The sequence below is a fragment of the Grammomys surdaster genome, unplaced genomic scaffold (assembly GCF_004785775.1).
Source record: "Grammomys surdaster isolate TR1022 unplaced genomic scaffold, NIH_TR_1.0 325, whole genome shotgun sequence".
NCBI classification, from domain to species: Eukaryota; Metazoa; Chordata; class Mammalia; order Rodentia; family Muridae; genus Grammomys; species Grammomys surdaster.
In genome coordinates, this window is record NW_021604744.1 from 1,553,233 (window position 1) to 1,573,756 (window position 20,524).

The 20,524-nt window shown below is 39.8% G+C and overlaps 1 protein-coding gene across 1 annotated transcript in view; it reads left to right on the top strand.

The window, feature by feature from the left end:
• The first annotated feature begins 10,386 nt into the window (after positions 1–10,386).
• Kmt2e (lysine methyltransferase 2E) overlaps positions 10,387–20,524 on the top strand; it is a 70,150-nt gene continuing 60,012 nt past the window's right edge. Inside the window, exon 1 of the mRNA XM_028778139.1 lies at positions 10,387–10,741. The gene's annotated coding sequence lies outside the window, so the exon portion shown is untranslated. The remainder of the gene's footprint in view (positions 10,742–20,524) is intronic.

Below are 20,524 nucleotides of genomic sequence, written 5' to 3' on the forward strand. Positions count from 1 at the left end.
TGTCTTAAAAAACCAAACCAACCCCCCTCACCCATGTGTGTGTATATGTATCATATATATTTTGACTCAAGGTCTGTGTAGACCAGTGCTGGGAACAAAGGTGTGTACCACAACTGGCCCCATGATACCTTTTTTTTTTTTTTAAAAGCTGTGAAATGAATCATGACATTGAGATTGGAGATTAGTGTTGAAGCTTTAAAGTTTTTGTTTTTAAGATTTTATTATTTTATGTGTATGAGTGTTTTGCCTGTACGTGCACCACATGCATGCCTGGTGTCTCTGAAGGTCAGTATAGGACTTTGGATCCTCTGGGACTGGAGCTAAAGATGGTTATAAGTTGCCATGAGGGTGCAGTGATATAAACCCAGGTCTTCTGCAAAAATAAGTGCTACTAACCAGTAAGCTATCTTCCTGCCGTCTTAGATGGTCTCATTAAAATTTTTCTACACATTCCTAGAGCTAATCCTACTTTTTATATTAAATGTCAGGACTCCTGAAACTGGGGGTGAGTTGAGTGCAATGTAACTTTTTTCCTGATAACTTGTAGCAAACATCAATTTAACACTTCAACAGTCAATGTAAAATTCGTGACTGTGCTGCAGAATGGAAACTCCAGTCTCAGGGAGTTTATTGTCAGTCAGCATCAAACATAATTTGAATTGTACGTTCTTAATTCCTGTTATTACCATCTAGTATTGGGACATAGGCATGCACTATAATGCTTAGCTTTTTAGGTGGGTACTGGGTTGTAAACTCGTGCTCACACAGCAAACACTTCTTACCTAGTGTGCCAGCTCCTTAGCCCCTACATAAGTGTGTTAATAAAACACTTAATTCTATTACCTGTGTCCTACTTAGCTTTAATTATCAACTTGACACAGTACAGTCTGGAGTTACCAAAGTGGACCTTAACTGAGGGACTGTCTGCAGAGGATCATTTTGTTAATTCGTATAGGAGGGCTCAGTACAATTCCTGGGCAACGTGGCTCTTCAGTGTATGAAAGCTAGTTAAGCAGGGGACTCAAAGAATCAGCAAGCATCATCATTCCTCCATTGTTTCTGCTTAAAGTCCTGACTTCCCTCAACGATGGTGTGTGACTGTTAGCTGAAATAAACCCTTTCCTCCCCACTAAGCTGCTGTTGGCTACTGTTTTATTACCAACAAAAAGTAATCTAGAACATAGTGTCTACATAGAAAAGAACCTGTGAAGAGGATTTAACCATGTATTCAGACATGTCAAAGGTTCCTAGCAAAAACAAGACACGGAGTAGGAAGTGAAAGGTCTTTAATTTGGAAGGAACAAATCTCCTCGTTAAGAAACTAGTAGGGTACTAGCTGCTACTAATAAATAAGACAAATATATAACTCATCAGTCTGTATATTATGATTAATAAGTACCCTGTTCTTATATAAGCAATTTTCCCCCAGCAGCTCAAAGCCTTCTCATCTACAATGCCTTCCTTGATTAGTATCAACTATCAAAAATAATTAACATTAATTCTTCCTTAGTTGCCACAAAGTTCACAAACAAAGAAAAGAGAGCTGGAGATATAAGGATGGAGGAAAGAGGGCTGGACAAGTAATGTGGAGGGTTATGATGCCAGCACTTAACCTACATAATGAGAACTTCACTCAACCAAAACGTTCCCTATTTGCTCTAAAGAAGACCTGTAAGACAGCAGGCCGGTGGTGGCTCATACCTTTAATGCCAGCACTCAGGAAGCGGAGGCCAGTGAGTTCCAGGATAGCCAGGGGTATACAGAGAAACCCGTCTCCATCTCCCGACAAAAAGCCTATAAACCTGAACGTTTATTTGAATGTTCTAGAGCCTCAAATTTATTAAGTCAGCTGGTATGATTGTAATGACTGAGTTCTAAAATAACCATTTTTATAGCTGTTATCTCTCTTGTCAGGTGTGGCACATACCTTTTAATCCCAACATTCAGGTCCTAAGTACCTTTACCCAATGAGCTCTTTTGTCCACCCCATAAAACCCTTTAATAATAGAATGAATAAAGATCAGTTAAGAAAAAAAAACAAACAGCTGAGATTTATTTTCTGATCCAGCATAACACTTATGGTAAGCTCTGGCTTTTGCTAAATATAGATTTGTCTGTTATGTAGAAGCTCAGGATGGAACTTAAAATGTCAGAACTCATGGATATGTAGCTGAGACTGGCCTGTAACTGATGGTCCTCTTGTCTTAGCCTCCTGAGTGGGAGGAATGCACCTATACACCAGACAGCATTCTAGGCTCATGTTTACTCTGAATCTCCCCTTTATGCACACCCATCAAGACAACTGTATTAGGAAATGAAATACCTTTTCTTTTTCCTAACCTTAATTTATTTTAATCCTGAATAAAAGATTAGGAATGAGATCTGTAACCCAGCACATAGGCTGTCCTGTTTTCTATTTGGATGCTTTTGGAAGTCCAGGCCTAGCTTTTCATTCATTACTCAAGACTGAGGTTCTAGTCAGCCATTTTCCAATTTGAAACTATGTAAATGGAGAAAGGTGTCAGTTTCTACTGTCATGATTGAGATCCCTAAAGTGAGGTGGAAATGGAGATTGGTGGTAGAGCACTTACACTTAGATGTCCTTGGAGCTGAGCCCCAGCAGGGCAAGACCAAAAAGGTACCTTCTTCAATTCTTTTCACTCTCATTTGCTCTTAAGATGTCCAAAGTGGGTCCACAGAGATATAACTGAGAATACCTATGAGACAGGTATGATTGTATGCCTAGACATTTACCATGTTACTGGTACCATACAAATCAGAGATTAATAATTTTTGATGCAGGTTTCTGAAATGAATATCATAGAGTTGTTATAAAACGGAAAAACAAAATAAAACAAAAACTCCAACAAAATAATTTGATGTCTCAAGTTTCTCTCATCTGATGAGCTCTCCGCTAACCACAGTCCTAATAATAAAGGCTAACCTTGAAGAACAGGTTCTTTCTTGACTCAACAACAATAAAGTGCGTCAGAAACACAGCAGGAGCTTGACATTTGGCATTATGTATAATATATATTATATATGATAAAGGGGTATAGTCCATAAAGAAAAAATTTAATATAAATGGACAAGGTTTATATACTTTGCCTAGAAGTTTAGTTGCTAAGCTCTGACCTAGCACCTAAGACTTCAAATACTATAAACTGGAGTTGTGTCACATGCATGCCTGGTGCCTGGAGAGGTCAGAGGGCACCCAATCCACTCAAACTAGTCTTGCATATGGTTGTGACCCACAAGTGGGTACAGGGAATTGAACCCAGGTCATCTGCAAGAGCAGTTAAGTGTTCTTAACCAGTGACCCATCTCTGTAGTCTTCTTTCTACCATCTTCTTCTTCTTTTTTTTTTTTTTTCCGAGACAGGGTTTCTCTGTGTAGCCCTGGCTGTCCTGGAACTCACTCTGTAGACCAGGCTGGCCTCGAACTCAGAAATCCACCTGCCTCTGCCTCCCAGGTGCTGGGATTAAAGGCGTGCGCCACCACAGCCTGGCTCTTTCTACCATCTTAAGGGCATTAAGAGTCAGTTTAGTTAAAGGTAAGTAAACTCTTTTCTGTTCTGGACTCCAAGTCTTGAGATTTAAACTCAGTGGTGAAGCACTTGGCTAGTATTGTGAAAAATGGTTCTGAACCTCAGCACTGCCAGAGGAAAAAAAATTCATCCTAACCACATAAAGATAAACGTTGGTGAGATCAGGAAGGCAGGCATTGAAATCACTATCTACCAGCTTGGATAAGATAACACTTAATTGAGATAGAATATATGCAGAAACAGATCCCACCATTGGGAGATGGGTTGAGAGAAATCACAGTAGTAGTTACAGATTTCTAAAATGGCTTTTAAAAAACAAAAGAATCATCAATAGCCTGGGGTGGCCCACTTTACTAAAAAAAAAAAAAAAAAAAAAAAAAAGAACCAAAAACAAAACAGAAACAAAACAAAAAAAGAAACCAAAAAAAAAAAAAACCAACAAAGGAACAATCAAGCAGCCCCCAAATTTCATTACAAGTTCTTACTTTACATCATCTCTTATTTAGCTTTGCTATTTATTGTTTGCAACATAACAAACCATTCATAAGGAAATGCAAATGGCAGGAAAACTGAGCTAACAGACATAATGGAAGAAAATGGTAAAACACTTAGATAGGAAGGTTCCAAGTTCTAATTACTAAGTAGCTTAGCTTTAAGTCAACCTAGGAACTAAACTATCTGTTAGCTGAAATCAGAGCCCATTCTCCACAGGAATGCAGAAACAATAGAAGGGGAAATCACAAGATAGCTTTGACTCTAATATTAATGTATTTGGGAAAGACAACTCTAAAATAAAATCTCTTGAGAACCCAAAAGCACAAGACACCTCAAAACCAAGTAAGTTCTCAGCACAAAATTGATTTTCCCCTCAGAGGGACAGAAGGCCAGGAATAAGAGACAAAGACAGGAGATTGAGGACAAAGGAAAAGAGAAAAGAACAAGAAAGGGGGGGAAGGGGTGGGGACAGGACACCACAATGACTGCCTCTGGAAAGAGGAGACAGGTGGCCCATAAACAAATGACAGTTTATAAGGATAAAAGAGGGAATTTGTGTTAGGAGTGAATGTTGATTGGGCATGTTAATAGAACTTGGTGTAATCAGTTTTTAGCAAGGTAGAGAAGAGGGTATGGGGGGAAGGGCAAGGCCTGCCAGATCCATGGTTAACCATGCTTGGGCTGAATAGAGCTCCTTCAACAAGAACTATTAAAACCACTATCTTTAGGAATAAATTCCTAGAATTACTTAAGAATTTGGGTTGAGCTGTATAGAATACCATTCACTATAGGTTATACTCAATTCAGTTTACTATATAAAGACTGCTACATACAAAAGTCATTGAGGATAGAGATAGCTTAGCTGGTAAAGTATGTGCCATGATTATAAGGACCTGAACTGGAAACTCAGAACAAGGGTGTATGGGGTATTGGCTTGTAACCCCACATCTGAAGAGGGAGACAGGCTGATTACTGGGGCGAGAAGGCCAGCCAGCCCAGCCTAATTGTTTTATGGAGTAGGAAGCTGTCTCAAAAATGTAAAAAGTAGATGCAACTGAGGAATGACACCTGACTGTCATGGATGTTGTACATCTGCAATCACACTTAGAGGCTCTTCTGTATCTACAAACACATAAACACACATAAAGAAAATCATGTTCTGAAACAGCATTTACACTAAATGAGAAAAAACAAATTCAAACATTTTAACATTATATATAATACATAAACGTCATAATTTAACATTAATGGCAATACAAACATGGAAGGAAAATGCTATGAAATACAAAACCAGAAAACAATTCAACCACAAACTCTAATAGGACAAATATTGACCAACTTGGTACATTTGGAATTTTTTTTTGAAGTACTGTTCTTTCTTCAAGTAAGCAAAAGACCTCCAACGAGTATTATTCCTCACAAGCTATTTAAGGATAGAAAATTTACAGTTTATACTAGATATTAAAGGAATCACCCTCCCTCTTTTTTAACTGCATATAGTTAACTTACTACATATATGCTTAACTTAACATATATTTATTAAACTTTAGGGTCACAATAAGATATTAGTTCACCTAAAAGTAACTTCAGAGAACTATGAAGTCTCTGCTTTTCTTATATTTTATTTTGCTTCATTTAGTGAAAAGTGTGAACACTGGTTTTTGCAGATGAAATTCCATTCTGAGAAATACAAAGAATGGTCTAAACATTAGACAACACAGAGATTAGAGAATTCACCTTTTGGCTAGCAGCATGCAGAAAACTTTCAAAATGTTTTTGTTGTTGTTTTGTTATTTGTTACTCTTTTTTTGTTGTAACTGCTTTTGAAATAGGGTCTCATGTACCCAAGATGGTCTTGAAACTTCACCCTTGATCCTCTTACCTCCATCTTTCTACAAGATTATGTTTTCATTTAAAAAAAAAAAATTGGATTCAAGTTACCTACAACCTATTTTGAATCTTCAGGGCCCTATCTACAAATATGAAGCCAAGTGGTGCTACCATTAAAACACATTAGCCAAGAACAGGCAGGTAACATCAAAATCATTTCTTGAAGAGAAACTCAACAGGCAATGTGCATATTTACCTGTAACTAAAATTGTTTGAGACAGGATCTCATGTAGCTCAAGCTGGCCTTGAACTTGTGACTTTTCTCACTGTATCCCCAAAGTGTTTAATAACTACAGGCATCTGCCACCAAGCCCAATAAACCATCTTACTTGTCTATCAAATGATTTCAGCCCCATCACTTTCGGATATGAATCTTTATATCCTTCTGTATTTTCAAAAGGACACTAAATGTGAGGGGTATGGATGAAAACAGGTATTTCAACTAAAGACCAGGCCTAAGTTAAAGTGGAACGCCGTCTCACTCCGGATGTCTTATCTATTTTGTAAATGTGTAGTACACGTATTATAGGCCCAAAGCTCTGGAACAGACAATGAGTAACCAATATTCAGGCTTGATTAAATGAGTTTTCAGTCTCACATTATTTATCATGTTAACAAGCCCTGCTACTAGAATGCCAATCTTCTGATCACTAAAACCCACAGCCACTGGAAGCTGTCACATTGATAGAACTAAACAAGGTCACTACAAATTGAATCTTATATCAGAGTAAACAATGCTCTATACTTTGGTAAGCTTCCAAACACATGAAGGGATCATAAACCCATCCATTTAAACTGCTGACTTTTACATACTACTAGTAAATTTGTAGATAAAACTATCCTCTATATTTAATAAGAACATCTAAGAAGTTTCTCTTCTCAGCCTTTTGCAGAATTCTCTCTGGCACGGCTGTCAGCTGTTGCCAGCCCTGCTTGCCTACCATTATCTTTTCCTCTCACCTAAACTCTGGTCAAAACAGCCTTTTGAAAAATTGGAGAGCCAGTATTTTTAGTTTAGTCCATTATGACAGTGTTTAATCTTACAATCTCTAAAGGAGCACAAGTACATACAAACTCTTATCAACTGTCTATCAGTGGGCCTGCTCTCTAATTTGAACAATGGCCCTAAGCATTAGAGAGAAGTTTTAAGAGGCATGGAGGAAGCTAAAGCTGTGTTATCTGTAAGTGGGAAGGGGTACTCCAGACAGTGGAACAAATGCACAAGTATATTTTGAGATAAGTACTTCAGCAAATTTGTTGTGTAAGCCCAGTTAAGATTACAAGTGAAGAAGAGACAATAATTTAAATAAAAGTAAAGGTTGTATACTATTCGGTAATCTTTTTGAGATTACTAGAGAAGAAAGTTCTTATGACTCAGGAAAGAAGCCTGGCATGCTCATGAATGTAGAAAGCCCCTGCAGCTTTAACTGCAATCTACAACTGTGGAGCTAGAATTACAATAGACGTGACTATTACAGAATAGCCACAAGTGAGAGAGCTTCTGCGACGAGTAAGAACTCCAAGGTGGTGACAGGGTCTCATGCAGTTCAGGCTGATTCCAAAACTAACACACTTTTCAGAGAAGGATGGCATCAAAGTTTATGAAATATTAAGTTTATGAATTTCATGGAGTCAACAACTGGAAGGAATTTGGAAGCATACAAAGGATTCATTTTCATCCGCCTAAAAAATGGCCTCTTTTCCTTATTAAGGCAAATTGCTTCATATTTAGTTCTTTTTCTAAGAAAAAAATGATGTGAGGATAAAGGAGCAAGGGAATTTACAGAGAAACAAAAAGGTTAGTCCACAATTATACAAAATGTCCATTTTAATAGATAAGCAGGAACAAAAAGCTTTGAATTTGTTAAAACTCCTTGTAATACATAACTAAATTTAAAACACTGTTTCTTTTAGCTCATTCACATTGTTACTTAATAACAAAAATCTACAAGGTATGCTACAAACCAAATCTTGATTTCCAACTACAAAGAGCCAACCGCTAAAAATAAGCATAAATTAACATAACCATGACCCAGGTTAAAGTAGTTTCTAGGCCCAGTAGGCATTCATTTTCTCTCAGCCCCAAATAGTGTTTTGTGGAAATAGTACCCAGGCAGAGCCTGTAATCCTAGCAATAGGAGGATGGGCAGGAGTGTGAGTTCCAAGCTATTCTAGGCTATTAAATAGCAAAACCCATTCGAACCTTTATCCCCATCCCTAAGTCCCACTAAAAATACGTTCTACGCTATTACAAAGGTGCTTTAAAGACGCAGGATCGAGAGACTTTAACGAATATTTACCAGAAGCATTTGTAATTCCATCTTTTATTTTTAAAAGGACAAAATGCAACGTGAAATATTGAAAACGACATTTAGGTTTCATACAGAACAAAATACCAGTAGCTGGTATTCTCTATTACTAAGAATACTTATATTTGAAAAGGCAACCCTCACCAATAAGATTTAAACTCTCTCATGGGATTTACAGACAGGGAGGGTATGAACACAAAGAATGTAAGGAAAAGAACGCTTGACAGGGCCCTTACATTCAGACTATGATACAGTCTTAACGGCTTGTCTGCTCTAGGAAACTCAAGTGTTCCTGGGTGTTATTCACTTGCTTTCAAACTGAGTATTCTTCTATTCAGACACGAAAAACTTTCGTGTTTTGTCTGAAATAATCAACTCTTCTAGCCGTGGTGCCTTCAGAGCCTAGCCTGTCCTTGTTACCCATACCAGTGACACTCAGGGCCTCCTAGTTGGCTTACGGGAGGGAACTGCCACCTTACGTAAGCACACTTTGCAAGGAGACAGTCAGATAAGAAAATAGGGCGTCAAACCTTCTCCTCCACCAGCGGCTGGCACTCCCCGAAAGGAGTGTCCTTTCGGGGGCTTTCCCCCACCCGGGAGGCGCAGCTGTTCTGCTGCCGGGGGGAGGGGAAGCGCTTTCAAACAGTCATCTCTTCCTCTTCGGGCAGCCAGCGCCGACCGCATCTCCATCTCCTCCGCCTAAACCCGGTCCCCTCCCCCGCCCTGCCTGGGTCCCGGCCAAACCCCACAGGAATGCAGCCGGTCACATGCGCTGCGGCGGCGGTGGACGTGCCTCTCCCCCCTCGCCCCAAGGAGACCCAGCGCCATCTTGCCCTGACGCAGTTACAAAAGTCACAGGAGAAAAAGAGCCTCCACGGCCGCACCAGCGCCCTAAAGTCTCGCAGAGGCCGAGCCAGGGCCCTCACCTCGCGCAGGGAGAGGAGCAAATGGTCGGGGAAGAGCCTTGCGACTTCCTTCCGCACTGCTTGAGTTCCACAGAAGACGCGGCGACAACGATCACCGTCATCACTTCTCCCTCTCTGCCTTTGCAACAGGCTCCCCCGAAGACTCTGGCCCCACCCGCTGCTGCAGCATGAGGTCATCATCAGCCAATCCCTACGCGCCCAACAGAAATCACCAGACGCCGATTGGCTACCGACACCGCCTCTGCCTCTCCCCACTTCTCTTACGGAGCACCCAAGGTCGTGCTGCGAACCAAGAAGACGGAAACCGCCATTTGGGGGGAAGGCCCCAAAAGCCAGATCCGTAATCGCTGTGTGATTTTAGTGGGGAAACCTGTTTTATTCCTTGGCCTCCCCTTTCCGCTTCGAGAAACCAGCTCTGCCCCTCCCTCGTTTAATCACCGCCACACAAACGAACTCCCGCTCCCCTCCAAGCACACTGTCCCGGCGGGGAATCCTTCCCCGGTGCTAAGAAGTATAGGAGGCGGCGGCAGCAACTGCACCGGCAGCGGCAACGGCAGCTTTTACCCCATACACGGTGGCAGGGAGGCGGCGCTGACGATGGCTGCATTTTTTTCTGCGGCTTCTCCCCCCGACCTCTTCCGTTTCTTGATCCTCCATCGAGACGGCGCCGGACTCGCCAGCTCCGCTTTTATCCGGTGCCCGGAGCCTGCGCACTGGAGCCTCCTCAGCCACTAGTGGGCGTCGGGTGACAATCCAACCGGGTTCACCCTGCGCTGGCAGGCCAGGCCGGGGGGAGGGGGCTGCCGGGACTGAGGCTGCTTGGGGATAGGAGCAAGTGCATCACCTTAGGAAGTGATGGGAGGGGGGTCGTCCCCATCCCTGCTGTCATTCTACCCATTAGTGGCATCCTCAGGCTCACCTACATCCAGGCTCGAGGGCTACTCGGGGACAACGGGTAAAGAGCCAAGCCCACCAGCTAGCGAGGCCTCCCCAACCGTCGGCGAAAGGATGAATGCACCTGTTGTGAAAAAGACCGAGCGTCTGGCCAGCTCGCGGCCTCTAGCGTGACGTCTCCACGCCTCGGCGGAGAGGCCGCGTCGGGCCGCAGCCCATAACCAAGATGGCGGCGAATAGCTTCGTCCCCTCCCCCCTGCCCCTGCGGAGCGGGGCGGGCGGGCCCCGTGCGCTTGCCGCCGCCGCCGCTGCCGCTGCCGCCGCCGCCGCCGCCGCCGCCGCCGTCGCCGCCATTTTCCCAGAGCGAGAAGCAGTGACACTGAGCGGGCGCAGGGGGCCGAGTCGGAGATCGAGCTTGAGTTCGGGAGCGGCAGCAGAGGAAGCATAGACACTCGGAGCAGCCTCGGCGTCTCCTCATCATTCCTGCCGTGGCCCGCAGTGCCCGACTCCTGGGTTCCCACTGAAGACGCTGAGCGCTGCTGCTTGGGGAGGGGGTGTGGAGCCGGTTCTGCGACCGCAGTGGCTGTCTTCGGGGGTCGACCGAGCGCCGAGGAGTGGAGAACCTCGCCCGGGGTCGAGCCGATAAAAGGGTTCGGGTGTCTGGTGTGTGACTATCACAGGTCAGTGCCTGTCGTGCCTATGGGTATCTCGGGGTCCGCGGTGGGGAGATTTAGGGCTCCAGGGAGGGTGTCGCTGTCCTTCGGAAGCCAGGCGTCCACACTGAACCCCAGGCTCCTGTGCTAGGGCCAGACGTCGCTTGTGGAAATCGAGTTTGTCCTTTCTCCTGCCTGTCCCTGGCACTGGAGCATTATGGCGGGTTTTGGGGTAGTGGAAAGGGAAACTGGCAGTTAAACCCCCTTGAGAGTGGGAGTTAGGGAGGGGGCGCCCTCCTCCCTGGTAGCGGATTCAGGCCTCTGGGGTGAGGAAGAAGGCTTGTGACTGGTAGGGCTTGTGTCGGAGAGGTCCCGCGAGCTGCCAGCTCTCTCTCCTCTAGCTGCATCTTGTTCGGGTGCAGAGAGAAGACGTTTAGGCCCCATTTTCTTCTTCCTGCCCTTCTTCTCTACCACTCGATGGCATAATGTTCTCTTAAATGTGAAAGGGATTAAAAGAACGCCTTGGGCATCTCTCTTTGTAGGAGAGAGACCGCTCCTCATCCTCTCCGGAGAGGGTGAACCCGCCCCTAAGGTGGTCACCCCAGTCAGTACCTAGCCTTCCCAGTCTCCTCCCCCGCTCTTATTGCTTTACTGCTGTCCTTTACTGTGCCAGAGCCTTAGAATCCACAATATGGCTCATTTCAGGAAAGCTTATTTTGACCGAAGGATTGGCACCGACGCGGTGGCAGCAGACAGAGATGAGAAACAAACGGTTCCCTGTGCTAAACGGGGGAGGAGGGAGAGAAAAAAACAATCCTGGGTGCTTGCCTCACTGGCTTTAGTTCCGCCTAGATCCGCCCTATCTAGACTGTCTTTCAAGAATGATCAAATTTAAAGTCAAAGAGAAATCACTGGAGTTAGTCCTAGAGTAAATTTCTCTGTTGCTTATTTCATTCATCTTTTAGAGATGTGGATAATATATATGTGTTTGGAGTTCTGGAGACCTTGGTGAAGAATTAAGTGAGGATCATTCAGCTCTAGGTTGAAGATAGCAATACCTAATTGGGAAACAGTCTCCCTTTCCCTTTAATTTCTGAGATGGAGAGTAAAAACTGTAATTTCCCTCTTTTGTCCTTTACAGATTCTAAAAATGGCGGCCCCAGGCTGATGTTGTGGTAATCTAATCAGCTCGGGTCCTCCACACCCCATGCAGTGCGTTTGTCTGCAGTGTAGTACAAGCTTATTATGTTTACATGAAAAAGATTGAGCTTGCCCTCCCTCCTTCGACAAGCCATTTACAAAAATTCGTCAATTTTATTGCAAATTACAGTGCTGAGTTTTAGTTGATTAGTTTTATTGGTTTTTCCTAAGAGGCAAATAAAACAACACCATTTTGGAAAAAATAAAGACATTTGGCCTTGGAAATGTCATGGTCAGGGGGCTTTTAAACATTAAAAATTTATTAGATACAGATAATAGTTTGTGTTGGCCTTAAATCACCCATTTTTAACTAATATGTCAAAGTAAAATGTTTTGTTTAGTAGCCCATTTTGCATGATTGGGAATTTTTATCTTCAGTTAAACATTCCCATATAACTCTTAACTAATTTTGTATATTTTGGCTCTTGTATTCTGTTTCGGAGTAAATTTTAGGGAGCACTACAAACAGACCTAAACCTGTTACTTGCTGGATATAAGGATTCTTTTCTTTCCATTTTTATGTTTGCCTCTGTTTTCTCCTGTATTTAAAGCTTTAATAATTTCCAGTTGGATGTATATTTGGTAAGGTGACACTCCGTGCTTTGCTGCCTCTTAAATTTGTCTTATTGCATACTATCATCATTATGTAAGTTAAAGAATAAGGCTTTGGTCTTCATTCCTTCTCCCAGGCCCATTTGCCTATTGGATTGGGGGATTTGTTTTAATAGACCTTAAATAAAAGCATTATAATAGGGTCTTGAATCCATTTTATGCCATCCTTAAAATCTTAAGGTCTGAGATAGAAAATAAAATGTCAGGTATCATTCGGATATACTTTTAAAAGTGTGATTACAATTTATTTGCATACTGGGAGGGGTATCTTTTTCAGGGTTGAAGTAAATAGCAAGGTATGAATGGTCCATTAATGGGGTTTAATAACCATTCTGATTGTGTAGCAACTGAAAGATGAGTGCTTTTCAATCTAGAAGTACTTAAAAAGGTTGGAGAGCACACATTCTTTCACAAGTCTTTATCCACTGTATTAAACCATAGAGCAGGTTGTACTTCATGTTGTGCTTATATGAACTAGCTGATGTTAAGGTACATTCTACAAAATAATTGTGGAAATAATGGGACTAGGTAATTTTACATGCCAGCGAGTTTCATCTTTTAAGAGTAATCAGCTATACTTCGAATCTTTGAAATATTATATAATGAAATGTTGGTGGGTAATGGGAGAGTTTGTGTAGAAGTCTGGAGTCACTTATTTAGGTGAGACTCTTGATTATGTGAGTCTAAACCCTAGACACAATGCATGGGCTCCATGGTTAAGATTTGTGATTTAGAACAAGGTTGGTACTCTTAACTTGATGGTTGGTATTTGAACTTCCTATCTAGTGCATGAAATTAGTGTTTTATAAATTTATGTAGCAAGAAGAGGGAACATTGTCTATACATACATTGGTTGTCTTTATATTGATACTGGTCAGGTCTAGACCCAAAATAATTGGCTAACTTGGTTTCACATTAAAAACATCAAGTTAGAATTTTTTTTAAAAAGCCTCCTTTGGGGTTTTGTTTCTTTTTCTTTTTGTTTTGAATCCTGTAAAATAAGGAGTAATTTTGAGTGCTTGTTGTATCTTAAGTATATACTTTATAAACAACACACCTCCGTTGTACAAGTTAGAATGGAAGAGGCAAGTTAGGTTATATATGATTTCTTTTCCCATTGAATTTTGAAGCATTTGGACTCTTGGGAGGAAACTAACAGTCTTTGTTCCTAGGGATAGCTAAGTTTGATCAATTACATGTGGATTTATAGAAAACCTGTGATTGGAGAGTAAAATTACTTTTAAAAAATTTATGTTTAGAGACTGCAATTTGATGATACTTGGTTTTTGCTGTCATTACAAAGTGTCTTTTTGATCTCCTTTTGAATTGAGAACTTTTGCTCATTTCCATTTCTATCAACTCTACAGTCATGGTGGCAATAATAGCTGTTAGTAGTGGTTATGGGTAGCAGTAATGTTCCTATGAGTCGAACTTGTCCTCACTTATTCCGCTCAGAGAAGCTTCACTTATATACCTTATTGATGAGGGAAACTATTATTTCTTAAATTAGTATCTTAATTTATAAGAGTATTGTACTTGTGTTTGAGTATTAGTCCCTTAAACCTACAGTTTTATTTTTAAAGAAAGTTCTAATAGCTCTGCTATTCTGGAAACTGCTACTGAAACAAATGTGTACTACTATGGTGATATTTAAATGTAAAAAAATGTTTATTTTTGCTTAGTTATGAAGTACTTATGGAAATTTACATTTATATAAAGCATTTTCTATGTTAAATTTTATCTTCTCAAATTTTTATATATTCTTTTAAATAACAATGGAATATGAAGGTTTATCAGAACTAATTACGGAATATTAGCATTAGTAGTATGCAGTTTTCTGAAAAGATGGTATATTATTAAAAACATTTTAAAGTATAATTTTTATTTCTAAAAGGTTTATTCTTAGCAGATGATAGATGCTGTTTTATATGTTGAATTTAAAGCATTTTTTAAAAGTGAATATGTACTTCAAGATGGGTTAATCAGGAACTGTTTCTGGTTATGTCTGAGAACAAATGCTACTAAGTACATGTGTTTTTTGAGAATTATTTTTACTTTATGGCAAAATACATTTTTTAGTTACTGCCTCAATAAAAGGAAGGCTGTATCTACTTCAAACATTGCTGTGTGAATATTATTAGCTTTGGGCAGAGTTCAAGAATCCGAGTGACTCTTTTGTTATGAAGAAATATCGGAAGGAGCCTTATTTCCTTAATGCCAAACTGATTGTTTTTGTGTTAATTAAATATTTAATGTGAAAAAGCAGTATTTGTGGTTGAAATTGTTTTGCACTGTTAGAAGTAGATAGTATTAACTGAAGATTAACCTAGTGCTATTAAGCTGTAAGTATGTTATAGAGAACAGTTTATGAGGCAGAGAAATTGTTATTCTTGTGAACTTACAGGCTAAGTGCTAAATTAAAAATCAAATGGTGGTGATCCAGATTAAGAAGATCTTGTCATTAAGAAGATCTTAGTATCATTAAGCATATGAAAATTTTTTATTAATGTTTATTGTCTATGATGCTTTTAAAATACGAATCAGAAAATCCTTGTTAAAATTCACTTGATACCAAATCAGTTGTTTTTCCCTCTTGGTTAATTTATTGTAGATAGTTTAAGGAAGCCATTTTTCCTATTGTTGGATAAAATTTACAGCTTTACTGAAAAATCTCATTTTGTTATTTATCCAAAGGGTTTAAAGTCTTAATTTTTGAGGCAGGGCCTCATGGATCTCAGACTAGGCTGAGCATGCTCTGTGTAGGATTACCTTGAACTTGTGATTATTTTGCCTCCACTATTAAATGATTGGTTTACAGCTCTGCACCACCAGACCTAGTTGATCTGTTAGGGTTTGAATCCAGGGCTTCACAAGTGCTAAGCAAGCATTCTGTTCACTAGGCTATATCCTCAGAGCCAAGAGCTTTTAATTTGTAGATAATGACTTGCAATACATTGATTTAATTAGTAAATAATCAGCTACTTATATAACATTTTTAAATATTGTGAGTTTTGTTTGTTTGTTTTTTTAGTTCTTAAAAATGAAGTGTGAAATCTGGGTGTAAAAAAACAAAATGAGAACCAAGGGATGGGAAAAGGGTAATTGAATCCGTGAAAACAGAACGAGAACTGTTGGAGGGGAAAGAATGAGGCAGAGAGGGGCAGAAGGGCTGGGGAAGAGTTCGAGGAGTTAGAGCAAAGTGTATGAAATGGAATGAAACACATTATAATGGATTTACATTTTTAAAAAGCTAATTAAAAAGTAATAAAATAAAAGAGGATTGGGGCTGCAGTTCATTGTCTCTCATCCATGAGCTCTCAGTCCCAGTTCAGTCCCCAGCCCTGGGCCCTGCACGTCCCCAGAAACAGTCTCACTCATGTCTCTTATATTTTTACAACTGGAGAAGAAAAGCAGTTCCTAGTAACTCTTGGATTGCTTAATATAGAATTAATCCAAAAGAAGGGGCACTTTCAGTCCTGAAGTTTATTATTGAGAAAGAATATTGAGTAATCGATGCCAATCAATGCCAGCATGGTTGTGGTACTGAAGGTCTGAGCCTTAAGGACAGAAGGCTAAGATATGACAGTGGGATTTAGTTTGTTTTGATTTATGACACTTGGAAAATAATTTTTTAATTTATTTTTTAAAATTTTAAGGTGATTTTGTAAAGTTTATATTTTGGACTGTGTGTGTATGTGCGTGTGCATATGTGTGCATGTGCGTTTGCATGTGCACACACATTGTATATGATTGGGGGCATGTGTGTGCCTTAGCATGCTTGTGGAGGTCAAAGGACAACTTCCAGGAGTTGGTTCTCTCGGTACTCAAGCTTGTGCAGTATTTACCTGCAGAGCCATCTGTATTGATGGCTGATGGCCCTGAACCCACCCTGTAAGATAATTTTCCTCCTTTCTCGTTTTCTTTTTTCTTCTCTCTCTCTCTCTCTCTCTCTCTCTCTCTCTCTCTCTCTCTCTCTCTCTCTCTCTCTCTCTCTCTTTCTTGAAGCAGCATCTCTCTATTAGCCCTGGCTGCATGAAACTTGCTATGTAGATCAGGTTGGCCTGTAACTCTGCCTTCTGAACCTGTAAGATAATTTTGAAGTTCATATAATTATGTTGCTAAACATTTTATCTGCAAACATTTAAAAAATTTTATGTTTTTGGATATTTTATTGTCTTTTTAAAAAGTTAAATTGTTACTATTTTAAGATAGGGTCCCTCTAGGAAGCCCTAGCTGTTCTGGAACTCACTGTGTACACGTCAGAGATCTCTTTGTTTCTGTCTAATTTATTTATTTTTGTACAGAGTCTTGTTATATAGCCCTTGTCTGGCTTGGAACTTGTTAGGTCGATCTTCCTGTCCCCATCTCTCCTCTGTTTCTGAGTGCTGAGATTATAGGCATAACCCACCACACCCTCTTAAAATGTAAATGGTATTTAACTCTTAAAATTAGGGTTATATGTTGTTTTAAACTTACTTGATTTAGGTTCAAAGGTTAAATTTTTTTTCTGACTTTTTTTACTTGTGTAAAAATGAAATGAATAAATGGTATTTATGTTCTGTGGTAATAACCACCACTATTTGGGGTAGTATCATGAAATCAAAACATAACTTTTTTTTCCTATTTTTTTAATTAAAAATAGTTTTTTTTGTCATGCAATGTATTCTGATACAGATTTGATTTCTCCCCCATAGGCTCATGGAAAAAGGAGAATAGATCTAGGAAAATACCCTCTTCTAATAGTTTTGTTTTCTTGCTTTACACACTAATAAATGCAACTTGCTTATGAGTTTTCATAGGTATCTGAAATGGCATAAGAGTTGAAGGGTCTTACTGTGACTAACTTCAATGATTGGAACTGTGCTTTAGTAGCCATGAATTGATAAGAGTTTGAGATTGGTCGAATACATAGATAATACTCATCCAGAAAATGAGATTATTTTATTTGAAATTATTCTTTGCTGCTTCTTTTAGAACCAAGATTCTTGATTGGTTTAATTGACAAAGCCTGTGTTGTTAAGCCTCCGCCTAACATTGTTGAAGGCTAGACAACAGATGAATTTGAATAGCTCCTCTTTTCATGGCACTAAGTATACATAGATAAGTAAGCTTGTCTTACCTTGAGGAAGCCCAGGAAGCCCACAGTTTATTTCTACCTCTCACTAAGTCTATTATTTTAGGTTTGACTTTGTTGCAAGGAACAGATACCAGCTAAAAATAGCTTAAGTAAAGGATTTGTTCTATAGAGAACTCTTAGGATTTATTTATTTGAAATCTAGTTGGTCTCACAGAGTGTTATGGAGTCTGCAGTCTTCATCTTGCTCCTTGTCACTAGCTAGCTGAGCTTGGTTAAGGGGGTGGTGGCAGGGAGGTGTATTTATGATGTGGTGGGAGGAGGTTCGTTGGCTGGAGAACAACAGGAAGGTATCTATAATGTAACCCCAAGTATTTGCTTTTCTTACTATATGTTTTTAGTTAGAAAACAAAATAATAGGTCGGCTTACATGTTCATGCATATTTGTCATTGTACTTGGTTCATTTGCTGCTTTCTAGTCCCCATCTCAGAGGTGCTTTTGGTGGCGGAGGGAGGCAAAGTTCAAAGGTACTTAGCAGTACCTCCAGAACTAAATAATTGATATTTCAAACTGATGGCTCCTCTTTTTATTTAGAAAATGCAAATTGCTCTGGTATACACATGTGTTAGTGCACTTGAGCACAAGCATATACGAACTAATTAAATAAATACGCAAATAAATACTTGTACTCCATGTGCATTATGTTGAAGAATGCTTTCAAAGGCAAGATTTTTTTTTCTGAAGATGTAGATTATTTGTCTATTATTGTGAAAATGTGGAGTATTAGTATGCACAGGGCTCTGGATTCAGTTCCAGCATTATGTACGTAAACTAGCTGTGGTTTAAAGAAAAAAAAGAAAGAAAGAAAAGAAAACTTTTCTTGTTTACTATTACACATTGCTATAAAGACCAGGCTGGCCTTCAGCTTGGAGCAACTGTCCTGCTTCTGCTTGGATTATAAGGGTATGTTACTATGCATAGCTAGTAACTATAAGCCTCTCTCTCTCTCTCTCTCTCTCTCTCTCTCTCTCTCTCTCTCTCTCCCCTCCCCTCCTTCCCCCCTTCCCTCCTTCCTTTCTTCCTTTCTTCCTTCCTTTCTTTCTTTCTTTCTTTCTTTCTTTGAAACAAGGTTTTATGTAGCCTGGGTTGAACTTGCTGTGTAATGAATGATGATCTTGAACTTCTGATCGTCCTGCCTATGCCTTCCAAGTGCTGGGACTATCAGTATAGGATATCACATACATGTGGTATTGGAGATCCAAACCCAGGGCTTTTTGTATGCTGGACACTAACAACTGAGGTAATCCCACTCTAATTTTGTTACATTTTGAAATAATAGTATAGTTGTCATAATCCGGGGAAGGGCATGCATAACACTAAGGATTTCTTCCATTCTTTAGAACAAGGCTTGTTGATTGTTGGAAATTACTCAGGTGATGATAATGGATAACTATGAAGACAAAGGAAGAATTTTATTTATTTATTTATTTATTTATTTATTTATTTATTTATTTATTTTTTGTGGTATGGATTGAAGCCCAGGTGGTGTGGCTAAGTGGCTCACTGTAATAAAAGACTGAAGAAAGAAGGATTATCGAGAACTGAGAGCATGGAATCCTAATTTTTAAAAATGGAATGAAAGAAAGAAAAACCAAAAACTAAAAAACAAAGCAGATGTGGTGGCACTGGGGAGACAGGGGAAGGCAGATGTCTGTGAGTTTGAGGGCAGCCTGGTCTACCTAGAGTTCCAGGACAGGTAGACCTACAAAGAGAGACTATGCCTCAAAAATAAGTAAATTAATAAATAAATCACTCAAAAGAATGGAAGGAAGTGTGTGTAAAAGGAAATTGCACTTTGAAGGTTTGGTTTGTAAAATGATGACAGTTATTTCAATGTAATATATTCTATAGAAGATTGAGGATAGAAAACCAGATGGAATAAATGGTTGTTGGCTTCAAGGTTGAGATTAATATTGGAGTGAGCTGAGCCTTCAGAAACAGCTCCATCAGTAGCACTTCTCTGTGGTAGGTTTGCTGTGTTTTAGCAGCACTGAGTTCATATTTGTCTAATGTTTACAAGGATGAGAGAAGGAAGTTGTGGTTTAGTTACCTGCATATTTTAGCCACCAGGTTCCAGGCTTTGAGGACAAATACATAAAAATCTCAGTTTTTTTTTAAATATGAGGTGAAGTTAATGATCTAATTGTGAAAACTACATATCACTCATAGGTGTTTCAAGAATAATGTGACAAAATATAAACTGGTCATTCAGAAATATAAGTAATATATCCAACTGTAAAGGAGAACTTTAGAAAATTAGCAGAATGATTGCCAGAAAACTAAGCAAACTCAAAACAACAAACAAAAATAAACAAACAAACAAAAAAACAACCCTGGTATTCCCAAAAGATTTATATATTAGAATAGCAGGAGTAGTCATAGTATGATGTCAGAGTAACCTGATAGATTATCAAGATTATCAAGTAACTTGACTGAGCTGTGCATGTGTGTCTGTGTGTGTATCTATGTATCCAGTTGCTTGTGGAAGTCAGAAGAGACTGTTGTGTCCAGTTGGCTGGATTTACAGGGAGTTGTGAGTTACCTGAGTGAGCTCTAGGAATTGAGCTTTGGTTCTCTGCAAGATGAGCAAGTGCTGCTCCAAGTTATCTGTTTAACCTCTTGTATGTTTAACTGCATTGGGAGGCTGTGAAGATAACTGGACATTCTTCCATCATCCTTTTTTAGCCACAGAGATAAGAAAACAAGGCACAGATGGTTACTATCTGTATTAACAGACAGCCGTCTTTTTTTGTCGCCCAGTACTGAAATTATAGGCATTGGACACCCCTGTTTTATGTGATGCTGGGGTCAGACCTTCTTTGTGTTAGGCAAGTACTCTATCGAGCTACATACAGCCCCAGGC